Here is a 16,718-nt window from a genome sequence, read left to right as displayed (position 1 = left end):
GAGGGGAATAACTATGATGGAAAAGACTGGCAAAGCAGGGAAAGCAAAGCCAATAGCTCCTGGCCAGGAATCAGCTCCTAAAGCAACAGAAACATCTCATCCTAGGAGACAGGAACAAAGCATGGCTCTGGGGACAGAACGATTGGGAAATTTGCAGACAAAGCCAAAAGAGGAAAATCTGCCAGAAGACTCCAGGTTCTCAGTGGAGTGGTGGTAATTCAGTGGCAGTTTAGAACACAGTGGTTAGGCACTGTAACAACTAACAGAGCCTAGCAGGTCCCACTAAGAAAGACATACTGCTATGGCTCACCTGTCCCCTTCTAGAATTCATGCTGAAATGTAACTGCATTGCCAAAGTATTCAGAGGTGGGATCTCCAACAGGTGGCTAAGTCATAACGACTCTGCTCAAGGATCAATGAATGCTACTGTCATGGGAGTGGGCTCCTGATGAAAAGGATGAATCCGGCCCAACTTCTTCTCCATCTCCAGCATACTCGCTCGTTCTTCCGCCACTGGATACTGGAGCATGAAGGCCCTTGGGTGATGCTGCCACCAGCCTCCAGAAAAAGCTGAACACATTGCACTTGTACTTCATCCTGTCCATGGCAATGCATTATGGAAGCAGAAAAAGGACTGACAACCAGCTTAAGTTGAAAACCACCATGCTCTCCTCTTGCCAAAACTGTCAAAATGTACCATGTGACAAAAATCATCTCCTATGTGCTGATTACAGTCCAAAAATGTTCATAAAGATTGCATAACAGAAAAAAAAACAGACTTTTGGGGCTAACTGGGAAACTAATTCATTTTTTTAACTAAGAAATTTCTTCGGTCCAGTGCAGTGACACCACTAAAAAATAAATCCTCTGCCTACAAGCACCAGTGCTCCATACGGGTACAGGTTCCTGTCCCGGCAGCTCCACTTCCCATCCAGCTCCCAGCTTGGGGCCTGGGAAAGCAGCAGAGGATGGTTCAATCCTTGGGACCCTGCACTCATTCCCCAAGTGGCCATAACAGCTGGAGCTGAGCTGATCTGAAGCCAGGAGCTTCTTCTGGGTCTCCCACATGGGTGCAGGGTCCCAAGGCTTTGGGCTGTCCTCGACTGTTTTCCCAGGCCACAAGCAGGGAGCTGGAAGAGAAGTGGAACAGGCAGGATACCAACTGGCACACATATGCAATCCCAGGTGTGCAAGGCTAGGGCTTCAGTCACTTAGCTATAGCGCCAGGCCCTCTCACTTTCCGCTGTGCTCTTTTCCCACGCCCCTTCCCTCACTTTGCCACTCCATTTTTCCAAGACATAAATCTTTATTTAAAAAAAAAAAACTACTAAAGCTAAGACCATAATCCAAAGAACACTCACACATTATTTTAACATTTACATATGATTGAAAATGTTCATGGAAAAGAAAATGCTCTTGACACTCAAAAACAGATTTGAAAAAAAAAATATTAAAAACACGACCCTGTTGTCAGCTTTTGGTACAGCAGCTCAAGATGCCACTGCACACAGCTGCATCCTAGCGAGCAGGTTGTACTCAGGCTCAGCTCCAGACTCCAGCTTCCCACTAACACACAGTGGGAGGCATCTGACACCTACATCGGACATCAGAACTCAGTTTCCAGTTTCTTTCTCTCTCTCACCTTTCAATAAACAAAATAAAATGTTCCAATTTTATATATATATATATATACATATATATATATAGTCAAATGTTTTTAGTAAAACCCTCAATAAATGCATTAGCAGACTAGACAGTGCTGAAAACAAAGGGAATAGGCAGACAGATGTCAGAAGATCACCAGTAAGAGGTTAAAATTATTTGGAGGGGTTCAAGATCTCTTTATTTTTATCTGAGAGGTAGATTTATAGAGAAAAAAGGAGAGACAGAAAGAACTGATTCACTCCTCAAATGGCAGCAACAGCCGGAGCTGAGCCAATCCGAAGGCAGGAACCAGGAGCTTCTTCCGGGTATCTCATGAGGGTGCAGGGTTCAAAGGCGTTAGGCCATCCTCTGTTGCTTTCCTAGGCCACAAGCAGGGAGCTGGAAAGGAAGTACAGCATCTGGGACTTGTAGCAGAGCCCATATGGGATGCCAGCACCACAGCAGAGGATTAGATTTCTAAGCCACCACGCCAGTCCCACTATTAATAAAATTTAACACGAAAGGATAAAATGAATAACTCCAATATAGGCTTAAGCAATGATTCCAGAAAAATGAAATAATAATATTTTACAAGATATTAGCTAAGATTTTTTTCTGCAACTTAGAATACCAAAGTCCTCTGACTGATGGAATACGCCAAATGCATGTAAAATGGGGCTGGCAACCTAAAGCAGCAGGTTAAGCCGCTGCTTACAGTGGCAGATCCCATATAGGTGCCAGTTCAAGTTCTAATTACTCCACTTCTGACCCAGAACCCCTGGGAAAGCAACAGAAGCTGGCACAACTGTTTGGACGCCTACACCTATGCGAGAGAGCCAGTGGATTCCCTGGCTCCAGACTTTGGTATGGCACAACCCTGGCTACTGTAGCCACTTGGGAAGTGAAACAGCAGACAGATCTCTGTCTTTCCCTTTCTCTCTGTAACTCTATCATTACAATAAGTAAATAAATCTTGGGCTTGGTGTGATATCCTAATGGTTAAATATTTGCCTTGTATACGGCAGGATCCCATACGGATGCCAGTTCGTGTCCCAGCTGCTCTACTTCCCATCCAGCTCCCTGCTTGTGGCCTGGGGATAGCCTAAAGCCTTGGGACCCTGTACCTATATGGGAAACCTAGAAGAAGCTCCTGGCTCCTGGCTTCAGAATGGCTCGGCTCTGGTCATTGCGACCACTTGGGGATTGAACCAGAGGACGGAACATCTTGCTCTCTCTCTTTCTCTGTAAATCTGCCTTTTTAAAATAAATAAGTAAATAAATCTTTGATTTGAAAATAAGGGGGAAGTGAGCCAGCACTGTAAGGCAGCAGGTGAAGTCCCACCTGTGGTACCAGCATCCCATATGGGTACAGGTTCATGTCCCAGTTGCTCCACTTCTGACCCAGCAACCTGATAACACACCTGGGAAAACACGCTGAAGTGTTTGGGCCCCTTTCATCCACATGGGAGAGCTCAGGAAGCTGCTGCCCCCTGGCTTCAGCCTGGCCCAGCAGCAGCCGTTGTGGCCATTTGGGGAATGAACCAGTGCATTTAAGATCTCTCTCTATCTGGCTCTCACTAACTCTGCCTTTCAAATAAATATGTATTTTTATTAAAAGCAGTCGAGCACAGCCCAAAGTCTTGGGACCCTGCACCCGTGTGGGAGACCTGGAGGAAGTTCCTGGCTCCTGGCTTCAGACTGGCACAGCTTTGGCCTTTGCGGCCACTTGGGGAGTGAATCATTGGATGGAAGATATTCCTCTCTGTCTCATCTCCTCTCTGTGTATCTGACTTTGAAATAAAAATAAAATAAATCTTTAAAAAAAAAAAGTGCTTCCATCTGCTAATCCACTCTCCAAACAGTTGAAACAGCTAGGGCTGGGCCAAGCCAGAGCCAGGAGCCAGGAGCTCCATCCAGGTCTCCCATGTGGGTGACTGTGGCCCAAACACTTGGGCCATCTTCTGCTTCTTCCCAAGGCACTTCAGCAGAAAGCTGGCTTGGAAGTGTACTCACACTGGCATGCATATAGGATATTCGTGTCACAAGGCAACTGCTTAACCCACAGGACCACTACCACCACCACCACAACCCACAAAATGTTAAAGCTAGTCCAAAAGAAAACATAAATTACTTACCTTAAAAGAAATTACAATTAAACTACAGATTTCTCATAAATAACATGACTTGCAGAAACACAGAGAGTACATTATCAAAGTGTTAAGGGAGACTCAGCCCTTACCCAGCTTAACCATCATTCAAAGGAAACAGCAACGTGAAGAGTCTTTCCGAGCACCATGCTCACTAGTAAGAGGCCCTTCAGGAGAAAACAGCTCCTTTATAAAGACTTTGGAGTAAATGAAGAATGGTGAGGAAAAACAATTTTTAAATCTTACTGGTATTTACTAGTCTATAAATGTAAGGTAGCTTAAACAAGACAAAAGCCATATATAAATAAGATTAAGATGGAGGAGGGAGTGAAGTTTAAGAGGGAAACCATTTTGTTTAGGATAGGAAAAATAATTAAACTTACTAAACATGTAAGTTAAAACTTAAAAGTGTCCAGGGCCCAGCAGCGTGGCCCAGCGGCTAAAAGTCCTCGCCTTGAAAGCCCCGGGATCCCATATGGGCGCCGGTTCTAATCCCGGCAGCTCCACTTCCCATCCAGCTCCCTGCTTGTGGCCTGGGAAAGCAGTCGAGGACGGCCCAAAGCTTTGGGACACTGCACCCGTGTGGGAGACCCGGAAGAGGTTCCTGGTTCCCAGCATCGGATCAGCGCGTACCGGCCCGTTGCGGCTCACTTGGGGAGTGAGACATCGGATGGAAGATCTTCCTCTCTGTCTCTCCTCCTCTCTGTATATCCGGCTTTCCAATAACAATAAAAAATCTTTAAAAACTTAAAAGTGTACAAAGTTCTGATTTCAACCCTAGAATAAAATCTGGAAAACACAAAGCTGCCCTCCACTATAATGAAAAAGAGCTGGGCTAATTTCAAATTCAATCCGAAAGGAAAGGTGGCTCAAACAGTAAGAAGAGACAGTACCAGCAGGGACACAGGATACAGCTACGTGCTCACTTCCAGTAGATTGCGACTAGACCCCAAAAGGAAGGCTTCAGGCAGGCACGCTGACCAACTGGTGAAAGCGGTTGTGGCTTGCTGAAGGCACAGGGGGGAATCATTGGGGAGACAGCAACCTTGTAACAGATCTTCCTCTACCAACCCCCACAAGGCACTCAGGGAGGCAGTGCCCATTGTGATGCACTGTGCTGGGTCACACCCATCATACAGGGCAGTATCTGTGCCAAAGGCTGGACAGGATGCCCTGACAGTCCCCAGCACTAAAGAACTATTTATTCTTTCTTCCCTTGAAAATCCCAGCAGGGTCGGAACCTTGTCCTGAGAACAGGGTAGGGTTCCACACTGAGTTCAGCACAACGCCAAGGCAGGGGATGGGGGGCATGGCCCTGGGAGTCAGGCTTCACACTGAGGCTTCAGCACAAGGGTCACATGCCAGTGGGCAAGACAAGACAGAATACACAGAGACCCTCAGTAAGGCGTGGGGCAAAGAGAAAACCTAATACTCTAAATGGACCACATATTGTTCTGGTAAACCACCTCAGTGGCTCAACTAGCTAGCTAATCCTCTGCCTGCCAGCACTGGCATTTCCTGCTAACGGCCTGGGAAAGCAGTACAGCACAGCCCATAGCCTTGGGACCCTGTACCCATGTGGGAGACCCAGAAGAAGCTCCCGGCTCCTGGCTTCGGATCAGCTCAGCTCTAGCTGTTATGGCCGCTTGGAGAATGAACCAGCAGATGGATGATCTTTCTGTCTCTCCTTCTCTGTAAATCTGACTTTCCAATAAAAATAAGTTTAAAATAACTTTAAAAAAATCACTGGCAACCCCAGATGCCAAAAGTCTACTACATCATACCCCATGCACTGTGAATCAAACATCCCGATGGGCACAGGTTTGAGTTCTAGCTGTTCCACTTCTGATGTAGCTCACTACTAATGGCCCGACAGTGAACCAACAGATGAAAAATCTCTTTTCAAATAACTAAAATAAAATTATATAAAAAATCCTACATCTAACCAGTTATTGTATTGTAGATTGTTCAGTAAAATCATTACTCCCCCAGAGAAGGTTTTTTTGTAAGGCAAATATTTAATCTTAATGTGGTAACCTGTTCAAAATCAGTCCCCTCCCCATCTAAGAGACATAAATAGCAATCTAAGTATGCAAGAATCCACATGATAAATAAGAAACATCTTTGCATAAAAATGATTTTGCCTAATAGCACATAATGAACAATGCAGATGCACACACTTACGGAATGGAAATCAGCATTTCAAAGAACGTATGCAATGCATCATGAGAAACTCAAAGAGATGTGTCATTCCGTTGTAGCTGTCAACTTCGCCCCCTCTCCAATCTGCCATATCACAAATGCAACTGAACAGTAGGGCAGGCACTGAGGCGGGACCCTCCACAGGCAAGCAGCCTCTCCTCAGAGAACCAGCTCCTACTGCCTGTGTGCCCAGCAACGTATGTCACCCAAACCACCAAGATCAACACTGTGCCCACAAACTGCTTACAAGGGCAAAGCAAACGCCACCAGCTTAGCCATCTTCCTGAGGCCCACCCCTCCAGAGACTTTAATACTTCCTTCATATAGTCTCAGGTGCAAATTAAACAGAACAAAGACCACAAAAAGACAAAAACAAGACCCTGGATGCAGTTGGACACTGGATGCAGCTGCAGTCCTAGCAGCAAAACCAGGCATATATGATGCATAAACACACATCATTTCCTGCAATTCTCCGACTTTTCACTACTGCTTTTTAAGATCTACTTATTTTTACGGGAAAGGCAGATTTACAGAGAGATGAAGAAACAGATCTGTCCTCTGGTTCACTCCCCAAGTGGCCGCAACAGCTGGAGCTGAGCTGATCCAAAGCTTCTTTTGGGTCTCCCACAGAGGTGCAGCGTCGTGAAGCTTTGGACCATCCTCTACTGCAGCTGGGACACAAACTGGTGCCCATCTGGGATCCCAGCACGTTCAAGGTGAGGATTTAGCCACTGAGCCATCGCACTGGGCCCTTTATATCTATTTTTACAGACTTGTCTTTGTGTACACCCTCTGCCTGAAACATTTGCCTGCGCTTGACATTCTGGGGCCCCTTAAAGTCCTCCACCAGCACTAACAAGCCATGGCCTACCTCCATCACGTTAAGCTGACCCTAAACAGAAGACCCAGCACCCCACACTGCTGATTCACAAACTGCATAAAGGCAGAACATGGTAGTGTGCCTTCACACTAAAACAGTAATATAGATAAGATACCCAAAGCATAAGATAAAAAAAGACAAGTTTGCACTTCCTTTACCAACCCTACACACAGGGACAAACTCAAAAACATAACTCCAGAGCCTGGGTGATAGCCTAGTGGCTAAAGTCCTCACCTTAAATGCACCAGGATCCCATATGGGCACCGATTCTAATCCTGGTGGCCCCACTTCCCATCCAGCTCCCTGCTTGTGGCCTGGGAAAGCAGAGGAGAATGGCCCAAAGCCTTGGGGCTATGTACACATGTGGGATTCCCAAAAGGAAGAAGCCCCTGGCTCCTAGCTTTGGACTGGCTTAGCTCCAGCTGTTGTGGCCACTTTGAGAGTGAAACAGCAAACAGAAGATCTTTCCCTCTGTATCTCCCTCTCTTTTTAGAACTGACTTCCCAATAAAAGAAATCTTAAAAATTCTTTATAAATATTATAGGTGCTCAAACATTATTTCATAAGATATGTAATGGGAGACCAGCATTATGGCACAATAACTTAAGGCACCAGCTGCAACACTAGCATCCCATTTAAGCACTAGTTCAAGTTACGGCTGCTCCCTTTCTAATGCAACTCCTCACGAATATGCCTGGAAAAGCAATGGATGATGTCCCAAGTGCCTGGTCCCTGTCACCCACATGGGAGACCTGAATGCAGTTCCAGACTGCTGGCTTCAGCCTGGTACAGCCATTGTGGACACTTGAGGAGTGAACCAGTGGATGGAAGATGTGTCTGTCTTTCTCTCTCCTTCCTTTTCTCTAACTCTGTCTTTCAAATAAAGTAACTAAACCTTTTCTAAAAGTAATAAAATATGGAATAGAAATGCTAAGAAACATTAAAACTAGATTTAAGAAAATGTATTTGGGGCCAGGTGCAATAGCTTAGTGGCTAAAGTCCTCACCTTGAACATGCCCGGGATCCCATATGGGCGCCAGTTCTAATCCCGGCGGCCACGCTTCCCATCCAGCTCCCTGCTTGTGGCCTGGGAAAGCAGTCGAGAACAGCCCAAAACCTTGGGACCCTGCACCCACGTGGGAGACCTGGAAGAAGCTCCTTGCTCCTGGCTTTGGATTGGCTCAGCTCCAACCGTTGCGGCCACTTGGGGAGTGAATCAGACGGAAGATCTTCCTCTCTGTCTCTCCTTCTCTCTGTATATCTGACTTTGCAATAAAAATAAAGCTTTAAAAAAAAGAAAATATATTTGGCAAAAAAGCAATGAAAAAATAAATTTAATGATAATATTTTATTAAACACTTTTCTGAAACCTTAAATACCTTGAACAGATTAAGCATGCCTGAGAGGGGAAAAAACAGCCAACAGTTTTTAAGTTTAAATATGGAAGAGAGTTAAAAACTGTTAGGAAAAAAACACATTTAATTCAATTATAAATAGAAATGACATTCACATATGAGGTTCACAGAATTAAGATAAAAGGAGGCTTCAGAAAATTCCAGATCATTTCTACAAAACCAATGAAAAGAGAACAACAGATGGCAATCACTCAAAGAAGACGCCACAAAGATTTTCATGAGATGAAGACAGAATATGTTACCTTGCAGAGTATGCCCTTTTGGTAAATCAGAGCTCTATCGTGCTAAAACTCTTGGGTTTTGTACCATTTTAGGTCACGCCACCACTTAGGATAATCAATGGTGTCTCAAGACCAAGCCCAGGCCTATTTCTGTCCTATCCCCTGCTTCTCTACATCCCAGCCCTGTGGGCTTCTTTCAGTTCTTTTAACAGCTAATCCTTCTCCAAAGTCAATCTGCCCTGTCCTGTCTGTCTGTCCATCTGTCTCCTTGCCTCTCATTTGCACCAGGTGTCTGGAAAACACTTCCCCAGTAACAACATGTCCTCCTCATCCTCCAGGTCTCCCCCAAGTGCCACCTTCCCCAAGAATGTATGCGCACTCCCTTGCTATATACTGCCATGGAGCACTGTTCTCAGCATCCCTTGGGAGATTGCAAACCCTCTGAGGGCAGGGCCCACCTCCATTTCATCATCAGTCAATGCAGCCTCTGGTGCAAGGCTCGATACACATCCCACTAAGTATGTGCTACATTAATGAAGGACAAAGTCATCCTCCAGATAGATAAGGATAGGTCATTTTAGAAAGAAGTAACACTAATTTACACAAAACTAGCTTTTCTCAATTGTAATCACTTTTGACAAATACCATTAAGATCAAACTTTGTTTTCATTTGCATTGCTGAAAATGAATTTAGTGGCAATCTTAACAACACTAATTACTAGCCATTAAAGTTAATATGTCCCACAAGAAACTGCCAACCCAGGAAGGGGTATTGCGTTAAATTCTGGGATATGTGACAACTGAACCAACTTTGGTAATCTCTGAAGGATTTTACTCATCAGGAAACTATCCTCTGTAATAACCCAATGTCAGAATAACTTGACAAATCCAAGTCAATAAGTTGTTCTTCAACCATCACCTACCCCCATCTTCTATGTGCCCCTCTCTTGCTCATGGGAGTGTGTGTGGGTCTAGCTATATGTTCAACCTGATTATTACAATACAGTCTCATACTGCCAAGAATCTAATCTTTAGACAAAATACAAAACCAAAACCTGAGATTTAAAATTACAATTTACCTAAAATAATTTAAGGCAATCCATACGTGTTCAAGGCAAGGACTTGAGCCGCTAGGCCACCACACCGGGCCCCCAGTACTGTTTTCTAATCTGTTACTAAAACCCGCACACAATATACCACACAAAGAGTTGGTGATTTACTCGCCTGGTACTTTTAAGCATCACTTTCCATCGACAAATGTTCACCAGCTAAAAGCAATAAAAGACACAATCTCCAAACATTTTATTTCTAACCAAACCATTGCAGCTTGTACCACATACACCCCAAAAATAGAATTCATAACCAACCCTAACAGCAGTCCCCACCTCCACAAGCAACTCACTAAGCGGGTAACACCCTGGAAAATGGAGTCAACCTCCACTGTAAAGCTGTCAGCCTCTGTTCTCACACTGGCGTCACTTCCCAGCCTACCTATAAAAATAACAAATAAGAAATTGATGGAGATATATTAAGGAAACAATATGGAACTAATTGTCTTGCCCAGTTTCCTGTAGCGCTTGAACCTTTTTACCCTAATTATGTAAAGATTGTCAAAAAATAAATAATTAAAAAAAAGAAATTGATGGACGCCAGCATCATGGCATAATACTTCAAGCCTTCACCAGCAGCACCAGTTTGAGTCCCAGCTGCTCTATTTCTGATCCAGCTCCCTGCTAACACTGCTGGGAAAGCAGCAAAAGATGGCCCAAGTGTTTGGGGCCCTGGATCCACGTGGGAAACATGGAAAAAGCTCCAGGCTCCTGGGTTCAGATTGGCCCAACTCCGGCTGTTGAGGCCATAAAGAGAGCAAACCCACAGAGGATAAAAGAACTCTCTGAACTTCTCTTTGTGGGGAGTTTTAATAAAAAAAAAATGAGCTGCAAGGCACTGGGGATACCTGCAAGCCACCCAGGGGTCCCTGGGCTCAGCATGCCGTCCAGCAGTGGCCTAATGTACACTCTGGGAGGCCACAGTGAGAACGTCCCCTGCAACCCCAATGCAAGGCTCAGCTTTGGCTTAGCCCAGCTGTGGCTGCTGTGGCACGAACCAGATGATAAAAGATCCCTACTCGTGTGAGCTGGGATGGGGACAGACCAGACTGAGCAGGGCTACAACACCTGTGCGCCCCATGTGGACTAGACCAGGGAAAAGCCAGGCTGGGCTGATTGTTCCTACTGGTACAAGCATAAATTAGAGTGGGTGAGGGTTGTTTGGGCTTAGCCGCAGCATCAGCTGGCACAATCTGGCACTGGGGTCTAATTCTGTCAAGCCAAACCGCAGAACCACCCAGAGACCTGGGAGGGAAATAGTGGGCTAATGTTTGAAAGCATTTTTTCCCCTAATGTTTGAAAAATCAATTACAGGAGGTTTTAAGGAATAAAATATGTCACTTTTGAACAAATTTCCATCAGAGTCCAACCTCTACATAAAGTCTTGCAAAAGTTTCTGGAAAACATATATTATGAAAAAACTGTGCATGGATTTTCAAAAGACTTTGGCACCGAAATAACTCTTCGTTTCAATTCTATTTTCCAAAGACTTTCTGAAGTATCCTCATATTAAGGAACAATAACATGACTCCATGAACTTCACCTGCAGATTTCACTTCACTGAGGTTGATACGATTACAAAACAGCTGCTTGTCTATAAATGGTTAATGGCTGCCATTTTACTGAGAGAATTCACCTAAAACACAAAGCTGCATTCAACAACTATCTTCATAGCCTTTATTGGTGCAGCAAATTTAGTCAAAAACAGTCAAAGGTTACAACGCAACATGCAGAAAACACAAAATACAACCGGTCCAACAGAAACTGTCATTTTATTGGGGGCATAAAGGATTATGCACACTCTTCATTTACCGAGACATAGAGCTAATGGCCAACAGGAAGGTCTGTAGTCTCAACAGTTTAGCTTGCCAGAACATTGCTACTTCCAATGCCACCCGGGCAAGACGTACAGCAGGTACTCAAAGCAGCCTCAGGGAATCAGGTGTGGAAAGCAGGGCTGTGAGTGCAGCTTCAAGTCAAACGGGTTTGGTAGCCAGTCCTGCCTTTTCTGTTCACTAGCTGCGCAGTCTGGGCCGAGTATTTGATTTCTCTGACATGTTAACAAGAAATAAAAACACTTTACCTAGCAGAGATGTTGTGAGAACACACATACTTGCACCTAGTCATGCAAAGAAATGACTAGCCAGACCCGGCACGGTGGTCCAGCAGCTAAAGTCCTCACCTTGAACGCGCCGGGATCCCATATGGGCGCCGGTTCTAATCCCGGCAGCTCCACTTCCCATCCAGCTCCCTGCTTGTGGCCTGGGAAAGCAGTCGAGGATGGCCCAAAGCCTTGGGACCCTGCACCCATGTGGGAGACCTGGAAGAGTTTCCAGGTTCCCGGCATCGGATCGGCGCAGCACTGGCCGTTGCAGCCACTTGGGGAGTGAAACATCGAATGGAAGATCTTCCTCACTGTCTCTGCTCCTCTTTGTATCTGACTTTGCAATAAAAATTAATAAATCTTTTAAAAAATGTAATTGCTCTTAAAAAAAAAAAAAGAAATTACTAGCCACAGTACCTGGCATTCAACGAGGCTCTGTAAGTTTTAGAACAGACTGCCTGAAGAGACCACACCCAGAATCTGACGCTGAGTATTACTGCCCAAACACTTGTTTTTAAGAGCTTAAACCAAAGTGTTGGTAGTTGATTTCTTTGGGGTGTTTGTTTTCCTTTTGGATAGTCGATTCCCAAGACATGTAAGAACTAGGTCCTTTATGCCTCATACTTAACTCGTAGTGAATTCCTCATTCTGATGGGCTTAAGCACCACTGGTCTCCTCAGGTCCAGGGTCCTCTAGCTCCGCTTTCACCTCTACCGACAGAATCTTAGCCAGGTTCGTATCTGATGAATGATGAAATACACAAACTTGAAGGAGACATGAGGCCAGATCTTTGAGCAATTCTGCCATGCCACACATGCATGGATCAATACAATTCTCAGAACTTGCAATCCAGGGGTCCACATTCCCCATCCGAGTGCCTGAGTTCAAGTTCCAACATAGCTCCAGATTCCAGCTTCCTGCTTCAAAGCAACTCGGGATGCAGAGAGTGACGGCCCAGGTACAAGTGTCCCCACCGCCAATGTGGGGCAGACCCAGACTGAACCCGCAGGCCCCGCAGTCCTGCTGTGTGGGGGTGAACCAGCAGATGGAAGACACACAACTCTCCTTCTCCGCCTTTCAAATAAATAAAAGGACGTTGAAAATTCAAAAATTGAAATCAGAACACTAAAATGATACTTAACCAAAACAAGAAGAAAAAAAGATTTGCTAAGTTCAAGATTAAAAGCAAGTTGGAGGGCCTGGTAGTGTGGCCTAGCAGCTAAAGCCCTCTCCTTGAATGCCTGGGATCCCATATGGGTGCCGGTTCTCATCCCGGCAGCTCCACTTCCCATCCAGCTCCCTGCTTGTGGCCTGGGAAAGCAGTCAAGAATGGCCCAAAGCCTTGGGACCCTGCACCCGCGTGGGAGACCCGGAAGAGGTTCCTGATTTCTGACTTTGGATCGGCACAGCACCGACTGTTGTGGCCACTTGGGGAGTGAATCATCGGACAGAAGATCTTCCTCTCTGTCTTTCCTCCTCTCTGTACATCTGACTTTGTAATAAAACAAAAAATAGTAAATCTTAAAAAAAAAAAAGCAAGTTGGAAAAGTCTCCAACAGAAAATTTAGAAGTAGTATTTTAATTCCATTATTTTCTTAAATTGAAATATATTAACATCATCATCACATAATGAATTTTTGAGATTCTCTTTCACCCAAGAAATTAATATTATCCGATTTGGGAAAAATTTTTTTGATTTAAAATGATACAACTCTGAATAGATAGGCTTTTCGACTTCAAAAGCAACTCAGCACTTCCAACATTTGCTTTTCTTACGCCGAGGTTAAGGGTTATCTGAAGGCTTTCCCTTGCACTTTAGATCCATGTAAATGGATTAATCTGCTCTTAAGTTGCTCATTATTATTTAATACTAGTTTATTACATGCAAATGTTATATTCCCACACTAACTGCCAAAAGCAAAACTATTATATTAGCACACAGTCTAATGTCTAACCAGCAAAGTTATCAAAATGGGGGCTCTCTGCTTCATACATTTCCTACAGTCAATTTCTCAGAAAAAGCAGAATTTTCTCACGGAGGAAAACTGCAGTGTAAATCCTAAGGACAGGGTCACTTTCTTCAGGAGAAGCCATTGTCACTTGCAACAATGTAATTGTATGGCGAATCTCACAGAGTGTTGAGCACAGTGGTGAAAAAGCGCTAGGGGAAAAAAGCAAACTTGCAGCACCATCTCCACCTGGGGATGTCAGTTTGTAATGTAGCAAACTGCACCTTCAAAATAGAAACACCATGTAAAATCTCATTAAATGAAACTGCCCGTTCTCCATGCAGCACACTGGGAAGTGAATGCATCTCACTCCCAGTCAGCCTTCGATTACTCATCCATGGGAGAGGCCCAGGAAGCGCAGCAGAAGCCACATTGATTTAAGTGGCTCCAAGAGGATGACACTGAAAGCAGTGGTAGATTTAGTGAACTTGCATTAGTAAAAAAAAAAAAGAAAAATATCAAAAACCTGAGATGAAGGGGTAAAAAAAAATCCCTACCACGAGTCCCTAAATCATGAATAAATTATAAGATGAAGCAGGGGAGAAAAGGAACCCTCCTTGGAGAAAGAAGTTGTTACTACTTGTTATTTCTTAATTTATCAAATTGTTTTTAACAAATACAGCCTTAGGAAACATGCCAAATAAAAAAAACACTAAAGCATTTTTAACATGCATACCAATTAATCATTGCATTGATTGCGTTGAACAGTCAGGACAATTCCACGGGGGTGGGGGGGTGACACCTTCCCCAGCAGAGGACCCTCCCACTACCTTGACATGGAAGATTATTCAATAATCGTAAAACAGTTAACTTTATTTAGTAAGCCTCCTTTGGAGTTGTATTATTTAATACAGCCAAACAGAATTTTGCTTTTCTCCTAATTAGGTCTCCTTGTACTTGTGAAAGGCTAGCAGCTCCGTGTTCCGCAGCTTCTCTCTCTAGCTCCTTTTCCCCTCCTCTCCCACCCTCCCCCTCCCCCTCCAGGAAAAAAAAAAAAAAAGGTTTCCTTCCCAAATGTTCTCTTCTCTGCATTTGTCAACAGAAACACCCACTGGTGGTGTCAAACTGGTAATACTGCTGCAAGCTTCCTTACTCCTGTTCCAGTGGCAAGGCCAAAATGCTCAAACCTAAAATATACTCTAATAAAGAAATGAAAAGACTTGCTAGGTGCTCCATCATCATATTCCCGCAAAGCAGCACCAGCATTTTAAAAAAATTACTAATGAACCCTAATGGAGTTCTTAAATAAATGATTTTACTAGCCCCTCCAACACTAAACAGGCAGGAACAAGTAAATCCGGTCTGTTCCCATTTTATGAATAAAATCTCTTACAACACTTAAGGGTATTAAAAGCAAATTTTCATCTAAATCTCATTCATATGTTAATTCCGAACAGCCTCAGTGAAGGTGTCTTTTTTCCTGGCCCCGTAGCAAGAAACAAACTGGAAATTTTCCAGCAGATGTCACCTAAAAATTATCACCTTCTTCTATACATATTTAGGTCTTCCGTTTCAAGTGTTCATTTGTATAAATCGTTCATATCAACTACATAAGCATAACGTCCGAACAAACCCAATTTAGACGCACCGAAAGAAATTATTCCATGTCAACAATACTTTCTAAAACCAGCTTAATTCTCAGCCAATTAAAATAGACCGTGTTAACAGAATGCTGATTTGCAACTACTTAAATATTACGGTACCCGGCTAATCTCAGCATAGATCCTAAGGTCAGGTTTTTCCTCTTCAGGCATCTATGCTTTAACACTCAAGAGAAGCAAAAAACAAAACGCTTAAGATCTATCTGCCTTTACACCGAAATATGTCCAGATCCTCCTCCCCCCCCAACGTGGGCACAAAATCTGTCAGTGAGAAAAGAACCCGTTGGTTCTGGGAGACGGTCCCAAATCCCCAGCATTCGTTCTCTATGAGGGTCCAAAGGGTACAAAGCTCGGAGAAGGGCTCAATTTCTGCTTCTCTCCCATGCTGCCAGCCGTGAACTTCACAGCAACGCCTGAAACTTGTTCAGGGAAGGTTGCAGGAGCTCGGGGGCCGACGTCCGGTCACTCGACCACCCTCGCGGGCAGCCAAGGTCAAAAGGGCCGGGGCCGTGGCTCGCAGCCCCGGGCTGGTCCCGGGCTCCCTCCGAACTTAGGCAGGGGGGTTCGGCGCTCAGGCTCCTCCTCGCGGACAGCGACAAGGGTCTTCCCTCGCCGCAAGCCCCAGGGAGGTAGCGCCGGAGGGCGGCGGGGCGGGGACGCCGCAGACCGGCAGCTGAAGGGAACCTCGCGGGGCGGCCTCCACCCGTCTCCCCTCTTTCACACCTCTCGCATCCCCTTCGCTACTATATACAGCCGCAGCCCCTCGGAGGAAGCCCCTCCAGTAGCTCAGCTGGGCGCCCCGGAGGGGCCACTCCGGGCTGGGACGTCCTCACCGTGCTGCCCAGTTGTGGGGGTACAGGCGCTGCCTCCCCTTCCTCCCGCCCAGGGGACCGGGTGGGTCCTCTCGTCTCGGGAGAATTGGGAAGGACGTGGGACCGACAGGAGGCAAGTAGGCCTGGTGGAAGAGTGGCAGCACAATTACTCACCCCGTCGAGTCCCCCAGCTCCAGCCGGGGACCCCACAGCTCCAGAGACGGCAGGCTCGGCTCTACCTTCCCCAGCGGCAGTAACAACTAATCCAAACCTCCGGCCCCGCCCTCTCACAGAACCCACCGCGCAGCCTAAATTGCTAACTGCCCCGCCCGGAGTGGTCCTCTTAGACCAATAGAAAAGCTCCTCAGGTCCCGCCAAGTCCCGCCTCCTCCCCGCCTACCACTGGAGAGAGCCAATGACGATCGACTGCTCGTCCTCGGGCTCAGGTCGCGCGCCCCGCCCGCGCTGCTCGTGCTCAGATCCTCGAAGTCCAAAATCGAGAATTCCTTGTAGCAACTTGCCTGCGCTCGCGGGCACGCGCGTACCGCGCCCCCTCGCGCGCCAGGTTTGGTTG

General features: G+C 45.5%; 1 protein-coding gene across 3 annotated transcripts in view; it reads right to left on the bottom strand.

Annotated features, from left to right (window-relative positions):
- CDKL5 (cyclin dependent kinase like 5) overlaps positions 1-16,431 on the bottom strand; it is a 205,190-nt gene extending 188,759 nt beyond the window's left edge. The window contains exon 1 of one of the 3 annotated variants that reach the window (XM_004597484.2): positions 16,319-16,431. The gene's annotated coding sequence lies outside the window, so the exon portion shown is untranslated. Of the gene's footprint in view, positions 1-4,717; positions 4,802-16,318 lie in introns of those variants that run through there. The other 2 variants (XM_058658520.1, XM_058658517.1) reach the window with 2 other exon arrangements.
- Positions 16,432-16,718: the final 287 nt, after the last annotated feature.

This window comes from Ochotona princeps, chromosome X, assembly GCF_030435755.1.
Source record: "Ochotona princeps isolate mOchPri1 chromosome X, mOchPri1.hap1, whole genome shotgun sequence".
NCBI classification, from domain to species: domain Eukaryota; kingdom Metazoa; phylum Chordata; class Mammalia; order Lagomorpha; family Ochotonidae; genus Ochotona; species Ochotona princeps.
Note: the sequence above shows the minus strand (reverse complement) of the source record. Positions and strands in the feature narration are given on the sequence as shown.